At 39.2% G+C, this 15,463-nt stretch overlaps 1 protein-coding gene across 3 annotated transcripts in view; it reads right to left on the bottom strand.

Moving 5' to 3' along the window:
- The window catches only part of LOC106084285 (hemicentin-2), a 518,476-nt gene that overhangs the window by 366,922 nt on the left and 136,091 nt on the right, over positions 1-15,463 (bottom strand). The window lies entirely within an intron of this gene.

Raw genomic sequence — 15,463 nt, 5'->3', positions numbered from 1 at the left:
CATATAGTTCCATGTTTTGATGAAACTTCCATATAAACCAATTTCCCGATTTAAAAAGTTTGATTTTTTAAGAGCTATAGGAAAGTTTTTCAAAAAAAAAAAATACAAAACAAGTAAAAGCGTGCTAAGTTCGGCCGGGCCGAATCTTATATACCCTCCACCATATCGCATTTGTCGATTTCTTTTCCCGGCATCTCTTCTTAGGCAAAAAAAGATATAAGAAAAGAGTTGCTCTGCTATTAAAACGATATCAAGATATGGTCCGGTTCGGACCACAATTCAATTATATGTTGGAGACCTGTGTAAAATTTCCGCCAATTCGTATAAGAATTGCGCCCATTGGGGCTCACGAAGTAAAATAGAGAGAACGATTTATATGGGATCTGTATCGGGCTATAGTCCGATTCAGATCATAATAAACACGTTTGTTGATGGTCATGAGAGGATCCGTCGTACAAAATTTCAGGCATATCGAATAATAATTTCGACCTCTAGGGGTCAAGAAGTCAAGATCCCAGATCGGTTTATATGGCAGCTATATCAGGTTATGAACTGATTTGAACCTTATTTGACACAGTTGTTGAAAGTAAAAATAACATACGTCATGCAAAATTTCAGCCAAATCGGATAGGAATTGCGCCCTCTAGAAGCTCAAGAAGTCAAATCCCCAGATCTGTTTATATGACAGCTATATCAGGTTATTGACCGATTTCAACCATATTTGGCACAGTTGTTGCATATCATAACGAAATACTTCGTGCAAAAATTCATTCAAATCGGATAAGAATTGTGCCCTCTAGCGGCTCAAGAAGTCAAGACCCAAGATCGGTTTATATGGCAGCTATATCAGGTTATGGACCGATTTGAACTATACTCGGCACAGTTGTTGCATATCATAACGAAATACTTCGTGCAAAAATTCATTCAAATCGGATAAGAATTGTGCCCTCTAGCGGCTCAAGAAGTCAAGACCCAAGATCGGTTTATATGGCAGCTATATCAGGTTATGGACCGATTTGAACTATACTCGGCACCGTTGTTGGATATCATAGCAAAACACGTCGTGCAAAATTTCATTCCAATCGGATAAGAATTGCGCACTCTAGAGGCTCAAGAAGTCAAGGCCCAAGATCGGTTTATATGGCAGCTATATCAGGTTATGGACCGATATGAACCATACTTGGCACAGTTGTTGGATATAATAACAAAACACGTCGTGCAAAATTTCATTCAAATCGGATAAGAATTGCGCACTCTAGAGGCTCAAGAAGTCAAGACCCAAGATCGGTTTATATGGCAGCTATATCAGGTTATGGACCGATTTGAACCATACTTGACACAGTTATTGGATATAATAACAAAACACGTCGTGCAAAACTTCATTCTGATCGGATAAGAATTGCGCACTCTAGAGGCTCAAGAAGTCAAGACCCAAGATCGGTTTATATGGCAGCTATATCAGGTTATGGACCGATTTGAACCATACTTGACACAGTTATTGGATATAATAACAAAACACGTCGTGCAAAATTTCATTCTAATCGGATAAGAATTGCGCATTCTAGAGGCCAAAGAAGTCAAGACCCAAGACCGGTTTATATGGCAGCTATATCAAAACATGGACCGATATGGCCCATTTACAATACCAACCGACCTACACTAATAAGAAGTATTTGTGCAAAATTTCAAGCGGCTAGCTTTACTCCTTCGGAAGTTAGCGTGCTTTCGACAGACAGACGGACGGACATGGCTAGATCGACATAAAATGTCGCGACGATCAAGAATATATATACTTTATGGGGTCTCAGACGAATATTTCGAGTAGTTACAAACAGAATGACGAAATTAGTATACCCCCCATCTTATGGTGGAGGGTATAAAAATCAGAAAAATTCATGAAATCTTTATTTGAATCGATAGTACGGTCCATATAATTTAATGTTTGAAGATTATTTCATGCAAATGTTGACCGTGTCTGCGTCTTAAATGGTCACGCAGTAACGGTCAATATCTGCATGAAATAATCTTCAAACATTAAATTATATGGACCCTACAATCGATTCAAATAAACATTTCATGAATTGTATTTTTTTCTTGAAAAACCATTTTATAGCTCTTTCCTTGGTCCGCATTCTTTTGGCATATTTTGGCAGATTCTTTCCAACATTTCTGCCGGTATCTCACGAATAAATGGTTCAATGTTGCCTTCCAAAGCGTCAATTGAAGCGGGCTTGTCTGTATAGCCATGAGCTTGAACATAGCCCCACAAAAATAGTTTTAAGACGTTAAATCGCACGATCGAGGCGGCCAATTGACCGGTCTCGCATGTGAAATAAATTGTTCACCGAACTCGCCTCTCTATAAGTCGATTGTTACGCGTGCTCTGTGGCATATGTCACTTGTTGAAACCACATGTCATGCAAGTCAAGCTCTTGTATTTAGGGCAAAAAAAAAGTTGGATATCATCTCACGGTAGCGCTCACCATTCAAAGTTACGTTACGATTCGCACCATCTTTGAAGAAGTACGTTCCAATAAGGCCACCAGCTCATAAACCGCACCACACTGTGATTTTTTTGAATTCATTGGTATTTCTGGCAATGCTTCTGGCAGATCTTCACTCCAAAATCGACAATACCGCTTTTATTGCGTACGCATTGAGCCAAAAATTAGCTTCGTTGCTGAACACACAGAGCGCGCGATGAACTTTCTTAACACAGCACGCATTTTGATAATAAAATGCAATAATTTGCAAGCGTTGTTCGTTCGAAGACGATTCGTGGTTAAATTATAGACCAAACTGAACATGTTTGACAGTGAAACAAAACACGAAACATGCGTGAGCTGTTGAAAATGAGTTACCAAAAAGATAATTGCTAAAAAATCACCCTTTACTTCTTAAGCCTCTAGAGGCCACAACTCTTATTCGATTTGGCTGAAATTTTTACAATGACATTCAACAGATGTGCCGAAAATCTGATATAACTCCCATTTTAACCTATCTCCCGATTATACTTCTTGAGCCTCGAGAAGTCACAGTTTATGTCTGATTTGGCTTAAATTTTTCACAATGAGCACGACACTACGGTGGCCTCTTATATTCGGATAGAGCTGGCATATAAAACGATCTAACGATTTGAGAACAATTCTTAACCGAATTGGTTGAAATTGCGTATATGGCGGTTCAGTTGATTAACACCCATATGAATCGATCATCCAATTTGATTTCTCGAGCATTCTATTGCATGTGTTCTTTTGGTCTGACTGTCGACGTTCATATCAAGTAGGGCCTAAAAAAACGTTAATACATATAAAAATAAATGGTTCACAGAAGTTGCCGTCGATGATGTTTATTATGGGGACATCCTTAGGTACTTTTTATCACCTTAACTTTTTATTAGTACAATTCCAAAATAACTTCTCATAAAATTTAAATCCCAATGCTTATTTCTGCACCAGTCTTGCACGCAACAACAATGTCCTGTAATAAAACACTTTAAAGCTCAACATCTCATTTTAATTTAATAATCTAAATTGAGTTCCTATTGCTCATTCGGAGACAACAGCGGTAAAAGACACCACCTACAACAAGAGAAATTCTGGAAAGTCAAATACTTGTGCATGCTGCTGCAAGGGAAAGACAAAGAAAAGGCAACAAGACAGTCAGAAGGACTGGGGCCGCTGGCGCTGGGTCTTGGCTGGCTGACACTTTGCACCGTGCAAGTAGTGCAAATAGAAAGCCAAGAAGAGCTCTCCACTCTGTTCCTACAAAGAGAGCTTTGTTTCGTTTAGTTTCAATGCTTTTTTCGCCTGCCTTTTTTGTTTTTGCTGGTGCCAAATGCTTAAAACTAATTGCAACTATGATGCATTCAACAACGCAGACGAGGACGAGAAGGACTGCTATTAACGCTAGTCCTTTTTAGCAACGACACTGGCCACGGAAAGCGGGGACAAAGATGCAAGAAAGACGGACAGCTGCATTGATATGTAAGCAATGTTGCCCCAGCTAGCGACGCGCAAGCAGTACAAACTAAGAATGCTATGACGCCTGCATTGCTTTAAAAGCACTTAGAGTAAATTGTCGTTTACTTAGTGTCTCTGGGCATGTGTGGGATGGTGGGTGGGCTTTGTCGCACTGGACAACTGCAGGAAGGAGAACATGTAACAAATATGTGTTTTATGGTTTAAACATTCATCATGTTGAGATGCAGAACAAGCATGTATGTGCACCTTTGGCACCTCTGGCGGACGACGCACAGTGTTGCTCTGGTGGACAAAAATCAAAAATGGAAATTGTCATGAAATTTTTACTTGTCTTTTGAAAAGCCCTTCAAATAGGAAGTTTAAAAATAAATATTTATATTTGAGGTCCCCTCTAACTGAACGATGTTTTCGTACGAAGGTTTTTTAACAAATGAATGCTACTAATTTTTTGCCAAAAATTAACATTTTTGTTTATCTAAGCAAAATGGATTTTTTTATTTGGGGTACCAGAGTAGAATAAGATCTTAAAGAGGATATACCTGTAAGCTTATTAGTCAACGACAGTTTCCAGAGACATGACCATATGGTTAGTACTGTTAGTTTTAAATAAGAGACAAAAATAAACCAATAACTGTCAAAATTTAAAATTTTAGCAGAGTGGATTAAAAGAAAAACCAACTTCGGCCTCCCTAATTCTTTTTCAAGGTTCTTCAGTGAAGTGTCCTGAATCAAAAATGCTTTATACGCACAAATTTGCACCAACTCAATATTTTTAATTATTTTGTAAAAATACGATTTTCAGCCCCTTTTTCGAAACAGGGTGAAAACTCCCTAAATTGGGCTTCTAGCATATAAATATATTCTACAAAAATGTTCACCGGAAAATTCTATTACAGTACCCTTAATGGTTGACCGGTCATAACGACCAAGGGACATAGCGCCCAAAATGTTTATTAGGCGTTGTGACCTGCATACAATCTGATATAACGCCCCATAACAAAGATGTCATGTCAAAAGCCCAACAAAAGCCGCAAAATTTCGTGGATATTTTGAAGAACCCAAACTATTTTGCGGCATTTGGAATGTGTGAAAGCTAATCGGATCAGCCCTTTTGCCAAACAATTATTTTGGAACAAGAATTTTCATATACGCTATTCTGTTGCACACCAATAACCAAATTGAGCAAAAATTGTTTCCCCTGCGCCGCTCCCTTTTCCCACACGATTATTCTAAATTTTCCTTTATGTACCCTTTCATACTTACGACGATTGGCATAAATATCTTCTCAGACGGCAGGCAGCCATTAAATCCCTGGAGAACGTATTTCTGAACACAAAAACCACCCTCGGCAGTCGCAGATCTCTCAACGAGATGTCTGAACAGTTCAAAATTCACCTATTTTGGATGCCGGGCCACAGAGATTTCCCAGGAAAATGTAAAGCGGATGAACTTGTGAGACTAGGAACTACCATAAACATTCGAGGGACACTGGAATCTGTGGGTATGCCTCTAGCGACATGTAAGCTAAGTTTTCAGGACCAGGCTCGAAGGACAAGAAATGATAGATGGTCACAAAGAGGGGGCAGTGAGCATTCCAAAACTATGTGGCCTAATCTAGACTTGCAGAGGTCAACTGCTTTGCTGTCATTGGCTAGAACAGATGTCTCAGTTATGCTGTCCGTCATGACAGGTCACTGTCTAATCGGAAAACATGCTGACAGACTGAAGGTTGTCAGCAACGACTTTTGCAGAAGCTGTAGGGACATCGGGGAAGAAAAGACTGTAGAACACCTTCTGTGTGTGTGTCCCGCAGCAGCAGTCAGAAGGAGTTCAACTTTATGTTCTCATTTCTTTGAGAACCTGTCTGATTTAGCGGACATTAACATTTGCAAGTTATTGGGCTTTAAAGTGATCTGGATGGTTCAACGGTAGGAGGCATCTTTCTTCTTATGTTCCGTGGTATTACAATGGACGAAAACGAATTTCATTCAAATCGGATAGTAATTGCACCCTGTGGAGGCTCAAGTAGTTAAATGGGGAGATCGGCTTAGAAGGAAGATATATCATATATAGACCGATTTAAACTATACTTGTGGTAGTTGTTGAGTCTCGTTACAGATGTCATCATGCAAATTTTCAGGCAAATCGGGTAATAATTGCGACCTCTGGAGGCTCAAGAATTTAAACCGGGAGATCGGATTATATGAGAGCTATATCAGGCTATAGACCGATTTGGACCATACTCCACTTTTTTCTATATTACACTTAGATATATCTCTGCGCAAAATTTTAAAGCTCTATGTTAACTCTAACTATTTGTGTCCAATGAATACACTAAAAGTCAACACTGTGCGACAAAGCCCGGCAGATGTATGGGTGGATTGGTGCACACCCATGCCTAGCAATGAGCAAATGAAATTGTTGCTGCTGATTTTAGTTTTGAATTAAACACATCAGCACCTTTAGGCATTAAAGTTGTTTTAATAGCGGCATGAATGTCAAACACCTCGCGTTCTTCGTTCTAACTCACACCAAGGCGCGCTGACACATCAGTTTCTCCAGAATTTCCACAATCAAGGGGCATCCTAGAAATGTTATGTTAAAGAAATTTGTTTAATATTTTCTTTGTCTCGGCTACTTCCTTATCCGCAATGATGGCGTTTTTCTTCATAATCGCATCTATGTGAAGGTATTCCTTTTGTGTTGGATATAAAAACGTGCCGTTGACAGATTTTAATGTTGCTTTTCCATAGCCACAGGACTAGATTCTTGTGATGCTCTTACGGAATCACGCACACATGGATGCCCCCAACCCCGTACAAAAGAGTTACTCGCAAACATTTGCCACTGATTGCATCCGGTTCTCGCATTCTCACCTAACTTTAACATTTCTCCACGAAATGTGTCAACTCTTTGGTCGACTTTATTATTATTTTTATTACTATGAGAGTGTGATTAAGTTCTTGCCATTACAGTTGTTGTTGTTGTTGTAGGTGGTGGGTTAGGTGATTCTCCAAACTGATAAAAACAAAGCTTCCGTGTTCCGTTGTTGTCGTTGCATTTAGTAATTAAAAAAGGCCACAAAACAAAACCAAACTCTTGAGATATAATTAAAATTCAGCTCATCAGTTGAAATGGACCAGAATCAGAACTGAAGAAGAAACGTTAAGTAGAGAGTCAAACCGGAGCTAAATGCACTCAACCCATGTTGCAACTCGTTGAGCAGGAGTTGTAGACTCAGGTCGAATACCGTCCACTGGATATACACAGCTGTGGTTCAACCGATACTCACCAATAGGTGCCTGGGGAGACACCGAGCTCTCGAGAAGGTGTGTATTCGCAGGGTATTACGCCAGTGCTGATATTGGGGGCGGTGAGGAATGTTCCAAGAGCAGCGCAGAATGCGATACATATCCACTTGTGCTTGAAATACGCGGCGTAGAATACTAATCTCAGATTGAGGGAGTCAGGGACATGGCGATCTTCGTTCTGCAGAAGGCAGTTGGCTTGGGACGACTAGGTGACTTTGGCGATGCGACGGACTATGTGCAGAGCCGATCTTTCTTCGATGGCGACCTGGAGGTTGTCTTTCCGGGGAAGTTGCTTTGTGCTGGGGGCTCCCGTCATTCTTTGGTAGAGGTTTTTGTTGAATTCCTAGTAATTATGGAGTCCCATAGACATCTGGATGGGTGCAGTGTCGTCATGTAGGGGATTATGAATGAAAACCTTCTCTCTTTACTAAGTTCTCTACATTCTATCTACACCCGAGTCATTGTGGAATTCTGAAAGAGTCTGCCATGGCGGCCCTCTAATCGACGAGACATCTTTCGGTCTCAATGCTGGCTTTTTAGTGTCTATTCACATTTTTCTAATGGCTTTCGTTTCTTTCTTCCTTCCTAATTTTTTTTTTTCTTTCTAGGACGAACGTAATGGACCAGAGGTCTCCGAGTGAAGCGGTTGACAACTGCGGTTGCCAAACGCGTGTCCCTTAACCTAACCTTGCCTATGGCGGAGCATTTCGCTGCAGTGATGTTGGAAGTCATAACAGAACTCAACATGACAAATCTCAGCACTTTCGAAATATAATTTTGCTTTCCAGGTAGAGATAAAAGTCAAATCGGGATATGGGTTATATTGGAGCTGCATACATATACCAGGTTATGAACTGTTTCGTGATCCGATAAAAATAACGTTCTGTAAAGGCTTAACATGTTAAATCGGGAGGTCGCTCTCTCTGGGCTCAAGAAGTCATATGCCGATATTCGTGAGATGGGAGCTGCTGATAATACACATTAAAGATTTTACAAGACATTTGACAGACCGACGGACATACAGTCTTAGATCCAATTATAGGTTTCAGACACATACTCCGAGATGTTACAAACGGAATGACGATGTAGGGACATAAATGACCGAGTACGGTGTATAGAACAATTCACAGTTTTAGTCCTTTGTTGTTTGTAGCTGCTGATTTGTGGAGTGTGAGTAACACTATGCCAAAAATGATCCAAGGCCGATCCAGTTACCTAAGCCTCACTGCAAAGGGGAAGTATTTTGTCCCTTAATACGAGTGAACCCCTCATGCTAAGTACATATCTCTGAAATATGCGCCGTAGCAAAGAGATTTTGAGTAATGAACCAAGATCAGGGTTTAATGAAGCCTCAGAAGTGCATATTACGAAACTGCGAGGAAACTTGTCGCATATAAAAGGGTGCTTTCCGATTCAGACTAATGATAAGGTACCTTCTTCTAGCAAAGGCCAAACGGGGTTCTGCTGGTTCACAACTCTTTATAGAAAATTTTTTCTTGGCAAAATACTTTACAGCAGCACTAAAGAGGGGATAACCACCGCTGAGTAATTATTCTGATGTTAATGCCAAGATTTGGGCCCAGACGATCAGCGCCGATCCTGCCAACCTCTACGCTGCGGTCATTATCATTAAAACAAAAAACAAACACAATAAAACTTTTTTCAGTGAAAAATGTATGTTCTTTACTATGTATAAAGTGAGAATCGTGTAAACAAGCAATACAGGGAGTTTATGTCCAATGCAATGCTCTATTCCATTATAGAAATCACCCTAACAGCATTTGATAGTAAAGGAGATATAACTTCTTTCTTTTAAGCGTATATCATTTTCTCTGGAGGCGATGACAACAAATTCGGAAAAAAAGCTGGAAAATTGTTTGCTATGATATTGTGAAAGTATTGAGAAAATGGACTGAAGAATTCAAGTAAAAGTTTGCTTGCCATCATTTTATACAACTCTGACTCATAGTGTGTCATCGACTACACTCGTACTGATGCTTGCAGAAAATCTAGATGCTATTACATTTATTTAATGAGTGCTGCAGCCTCAGAAGAATAAAACAAAATCACATGTATCCAATGTCTGAATGTTTGTCGGTCCGCTCATGTATTCCCATTGTCTGCCTGTGCCTGTGTTAGCCCACTCATACTTTTGCTCAATTAACCAGCCGACTTTCAACTGCAACAACCACTTGCTGCTTTTGGCCCAGCCGAGTGCTGACTTGTAGCCGGTGTTCCATGACTGTTCTTTGTGCCGCAGCCACTCTTGCTAATGCTGTGTGTGGCGGCTGCCCATATGCCAGACTGCCATACACATGCCACATGGCAAGTGTCTGGTGCTACCTCTGTCATTGCAATCCCTTCCCCCACATGGCCGCACATACTTTATCATTCGCTATGAGGCCACCACCACTTTCAACAAGGACATTGTGTAATTATTTTGTTTGGTATCCACAGAAGCTCGTTCGCGCACATACACACACACACACTCACAAATAAACACATACTATGTATACGATATGCATACTGTGGCGTATGGTTATTTGTTTTTAATGCTTTCCTTTGAGCGAATCATCAACTTGGCAGTGCTCCTCTCCTTATGACAAGTGACAGACAGTGAGTTAGAGAGATAGAGAGGGCCCATTCATACTTCCAAGAGGACGCAACATGTCACTTAGTAGCTTGATGAGCAACAAAGCAAACCCTTCACTTCCCCCCCCCCCCCTGTATAAAAATAGATAAAAAGCGATACAGGCAAACGGAGGGAGAACAGCTCTCTTCATATCTTGCATATTCTAGTGGTCCTCTAGCAAAGTCATTCCATTTCCTCTTCAACTGGGCCAATTTCAATTAAGTTAAAAAAGTGCAACATTTGTCCACTGCTGCTGAAGCTTGAAGAGATTTACTTTAAATTGTGATGGTGCAAATGTAATATGGCAACTAATTACGATTTAGCTAGAGTGAGAAAGAGAGACAGAGAGAAAGAAAGATGGTGCTATGCAGTCTTCTTAGGGCCCGAAAGGACACAGATACATTTATATTTTAACTTTGATTTGATTTAGTCGAAACATAAGACTAAAATGGAAACGATAACAAATACCGATTTGGTTCTAAGATAACTGTGCATAGTTTTATAAAGAAAACTTGAATCGTACCAACGCCATGCCATAGTCAGAAAGTTACAAATGGAAAAATCAATTTAAAATTGCCCCAGCTTTGTTGTTTGGTATAAAAATGTAAAATGCACCATACGCAATTTTCTTATTGCTACCATTTTAATAGGCATATCAATCAGAAATGCGTTACTGCTAATGCGCTCGAGAATTTCACAACAATAATTTGCATTTTTGGCTTCCGCTTTGGACTAAACAGGTACGGTTTTAGCAGCATGACTCATTCATTAAAAGTGAAATTATCGACATTCATACTAGTTAGTCAGCCAAAATATTAGCATCTTGAATGGAAATAGGTCAATCTCAATTTAAATCTCTCGTTTAACTTGCAAAAGCTGTGAAGTAGAAAGTGAAAAGTATTCATTTTCAAATGGTTTTTACGTTTGTTGATATGATTTTAATTTGCAAGAAGCAGAAAAATAAAATAGAATGCCATTATAAAAACTATTTGTTATAGTTAATAACGAACAATTGGCCTTTGTAATTTGGCTAATGTGTAAATACGTTAAAGACAATTAACACTATTACGATTCTGCAATAAAACTATTATAAGTGAAGTGGATAAAAACATTAAACTGTAGTAAAATATATATTTTTCGGTGAACTTTTTATTGCATGCGAGAATTTAGTATCATACGCGATTGAGTCATAAATTGATATAATTAACAAAAACAAGAAAAAAACCTTAGGTTCGGCCGGGCCGAACTTTGGATACCCACCACCTCGGGTATATATGCTAACCCTCTTTCGTCACTATCCGGTGGATAACTTATACAACCAAATTCGGCATGGACATTGAGTGGTCTAATAAAGCTTTTATTAGCTTCAGACCCATAACCGGCATATCGGTTTATATGACAGCTATATCAAAATACAGTCCGATTCTTACAATATTAGGGTCGGATGGCGGGTGGCCTTAAACTACTCACTGATTCCAATTTCAGCGAAATCGAATGAAAAATAAAGCTTTTATGGGCTTCAGTCGCCTTATCGGCAGATCGGAACATATGGCAGCTATATTTAAATAAAGTCCGATCTGAACCATATTAACGTCAAATATTAGGAGGTTTAAAATTACGCACTGTTTGAAATTTCAGCGAAATCGCATAAAAAATAAAGCTTTTATGGGCATTAGACCCTTTATCGGCAAATCGGTCTATATGTCAGCTATATCTAAATATAGTCCGATTTGTACCATATTTGGGTCGGACGTTGGGAGGCTTAAAACTGCGCACTATTCCAAATTTCAGCGAATTCGGATAACAAGTAAAGCTTTTATGGCCTTCGGACCCTTTATCGGGAGATCGGTCTATATGACAGCTATATCTAAATATAGTCCGATCTGAACCACATTTGAACCACAGATGTCGGGAGGCTTAAAATAACCCATTGTTGCAAATTTCAGCGAAATCGGGTAATAAATAAAGCTTTTATGGCCTTCAGACCCTTAATCGGGAGATCGCTCTATATGGCAGCTATATCTATATATGGACCGATCTAATCCATATTTAAGTCAGATGTCGGGAGGCTTAAAATAACCCATTGTTGCTAATTTCAGCGAAATCGGGTAATAAATAAAGACCCTTTATCGGGAGATATATCTAAATATAGTCCGATCTGAACCATATTTGGGTCAGTTGTCGGGAAGCCTTAAACTACTCACTGTTTTAAATTACAGCAAAATCGGATGAAAAATAAAGTTTTTATGGGTATTAGACCCTTTATCGGAAAATCGGTCTATATAGCAGCTATATTCAAATATGGTCCGTTCAAGAACTTAACCAGCGTGCATCAAAAAACCGTATCTGTGCCAAATTTCAGGTATACATGCCAATTTTTGAAGGCTGTAGGTATTTCGATGCAAACGGAATGACTAAATGAATATTCTTCCAATCATACTTTGGTGGGTATAAAAAAACGGATTTTCAATGGAAGCATAAAATGAATTTAATTGGCATATCATTTGAAGCATTAGAAAAAAAACAATCCATGCAGCTAAAATGTTTTATAAATTATTCATACATGTTAGCATATAAATAGAATTAAAACAGCTACAAAAGTTGGGCCTGACCAAATCTTGGGAACCCACTACCATGGGTTGTACTAAAAATGTACTCGAACGAACTTAGTTGAAGGGCATATGTGTATTCTATGCGAAACATATATGCCAATTCAGTCATAAAATGTAGCTTCTTGGGATTGTACCATACTAAGCACGGACGTTGGAAGCTACAATAGAACCCTAGGTGCAAAATTTCAGCCAAATTGGACAAAAATTGTGACTTCAAAGTGCTGAAAGTCGTGACAGAACATTACATTTAAAATTGCGGAGAAATCGGATAAAATTGCGGATTGCAAGGGCTCAAGGTGTCAAATTCGGAGATATCCAAATTTGAACCGATATGGCTCAGTCCCCAATGATAATCCCCGATTATTGCGCCCTATAAAGGCCCAAGAAATCAAATAGGTGAATTGGTTTATATGGGTGTTATATATGGTTATAGAGCGCTTTAGATAATACTTGGCATGGGTATTGAAAGTCATAGTAGGACATTACGTGCAAAATATCAAAGTAAAATCTGAAGATAGGTTTATATGACAGTTATTCCAGGTAATGGACCGATTTTGACCATACTTCACACAGTTCTAAACCCAATTCACATAATGTCACAAAGCCAGCCAAATCGTAATGTTGGTCTACAGGGCAGCTGAGACGAACCAGTTCAATACAAATGACAAAAAGGTTAGGAAGTAATCGATCAAAACCCGAGTTGGTCAGTTGCACGGCAGTCATTCCTGTACAATGGCCTACTTCAGCACAGCCATACTGGCATATTTTTTAGTCCTTACCTCACACTTTTAAATGGCCCAAATAAAAAATGTCCGACTGGAATCTAGCGAACTGGATAGCCACAGCGGAACATGACTTTTTGGCCATTCTTGGTGTAGAAGTGCTTTATGTGATAGTGCCGAGTCATGTTCGTTCGTCAATGATCTACGGCCGAAATGTTTGCCAGAGCAGCTTTTAAAATGTTTTCCCGATTAAAAGTCGCATTTACTTTTCCGCCAGGCTTGATGAAAATTATTGGAAAGCCGGGTAGCCGCTTGCAGACTTAAATTATGGTATGTGCGATCGGTTAATTGAGAATAGTGTATCTTCTGGAACTTGTCAGGTTTACCTTATTCTCGTTTATACTTCTTCCTATCAGCAGATATTTTCAGATATTTGGCCATTTGATATATAGAACACCTTCTGTGTGTGTCCAGCACTAGCAGTCAGAAGGAGTTCCACTTTAGATTCTCATTTCTTTGAGAACCTGTCTGATTTAGCGGATGTGAACATTCGCAAGTTTCGGGCTTTTTAAAGCGATCTGGATGGTTCAACGGTAGGAACTAGAAAGCACCTTCCTTCTTCTGTTCCTGTGGTATCACAATGGACGAAAAGTGGGTCTAATGGCGGACTGCTACTTAAACCTAAACTAGCCATTTGAAGCGTGGATTTCGTTGAAGTCAAGTCTCAAAGTCTCATTAGCCGAACCATTTCAGGCTTTTGTAGTTTTTTTACCACTGCGATGGCGTTCGGCAACGATAACAGTATTTTATAACGATTTTTGGGGCGATACGCAAACATTTTGTTCATTTTACGGTGCTTGGGATCGCCAACAATAGCCGGTCAAATATAACGCAATCACATTATTACGCTTGAACTCCATCACAAATAAATTTCTTTTAAAAAGAAGCAACTGCTTTTGTGAAAAATATAATGGGCTGTCAATGAAACAAATATCATGGAGCTGCCTTGTTTGGCAGATATACGTGTGTGAAATTGGTAACAGTTCGTGTCACCCACCCTGTATAAAACCGCTGACCAACAGAATCTTGTCATTCTGTAGTATTACTATTACATTTAAGGTGAAAGGTTTTAAATAAAAGATCTCAAATATGGATACAAGTGGAGTATAAAGTGGAATTAAACCAAGAAAATAACCACAGCAATGAAGTAGAAATTGAGATTGGAGTTGCACATTAACGGACCAAAGGTAAGTTGAACTTTTAATGCGGAATGTGCATAATACACAAAGCGTCTGGAGACCTAACTAGAGGTGAACTTTGTTACGACTATTACAGGCAGCCCATGTGTTTCGATGTTAGTATTCCAAATCTACTGACTGCTTGGCCGAACAAAGTAAATGTTTCTTGATCTTATATCATGCTGTGATTATAATTTCACCTGCCCACCTTTAATACAATGTTCACACTTTAATGACAATAAATATATTTTTTTGCTTTTTTTCTCTTGCCCCTTTTGTTGTCTTCAGTTCAGTGAAAACACCATGTCAGTGGCAATTTTCATTTTCAAAACTGCCAAAGAATTTCATGTTCAAGAGCTTTGAAAAATGATTTTGTGACGACATTGAAATCAAATTGTCTGCAACAAACGGAACTTCGAGTGCACATCCTTACATATACACACAGTCCTGGGTTAAAACCGAGAGAGATGCCATATCAACTCAGAAGAAGAAAAAACAAAGAGAAAAATGCTTGCAACACGAAAAGAGGCAACAACAACCGGATTAAAGCTGTTGTGAAAACGACTAACACAGATATCTAAAGGGAGAGAATGGAGGTAGCTACAGCAAGCAAAAGCGCGTTAAGTTCAGCCAGGCCGAATCTTATAAGCCCTCCACCATGGATCGCTTTTGACACGTTCTTTGAATGACTTTTTCAAACACATAGAAGATAGATCTACAGATACAGATGGAACGCTCTGCTCATGCCTCCTAAAAGTCATAAAAAATTCCACGTTTAAAATTTCAGCCAAATAATTGCGCCGCCTATAGGTTCAAGAAGTCAAATCTAATGAGCGGTTTTTATGGCATTTTTATAAGGTTATGAACCGATTTAGACCATTCTTGGCACAGGCAATGGAAGTCAGAAAAAACACCTCATGCAAAATTTCAGCCAAATTGGATAAGAACTGCGCCCTCTAGAGGCT

This window comes from Stomoxys calcitrans, chromosome 3, assembly GCF_963082655.1.
Source record: "Stomoxys calcitrans chromosome 3, idStoCalc2.1, whole genome shotgun sequence".
Classification (NCBI taxonomy): Eukaryota; Metazoa; Arthropoda; class Insecta; order Diptera; family Muscidae; genus Stomoxys; species Stomoxys calcitrans.
The sequence above is the reverse complement of the archived record's forward strand: the minus strand, read 5'-3'. Positions and strand labels throughout refer to the sequence as shown.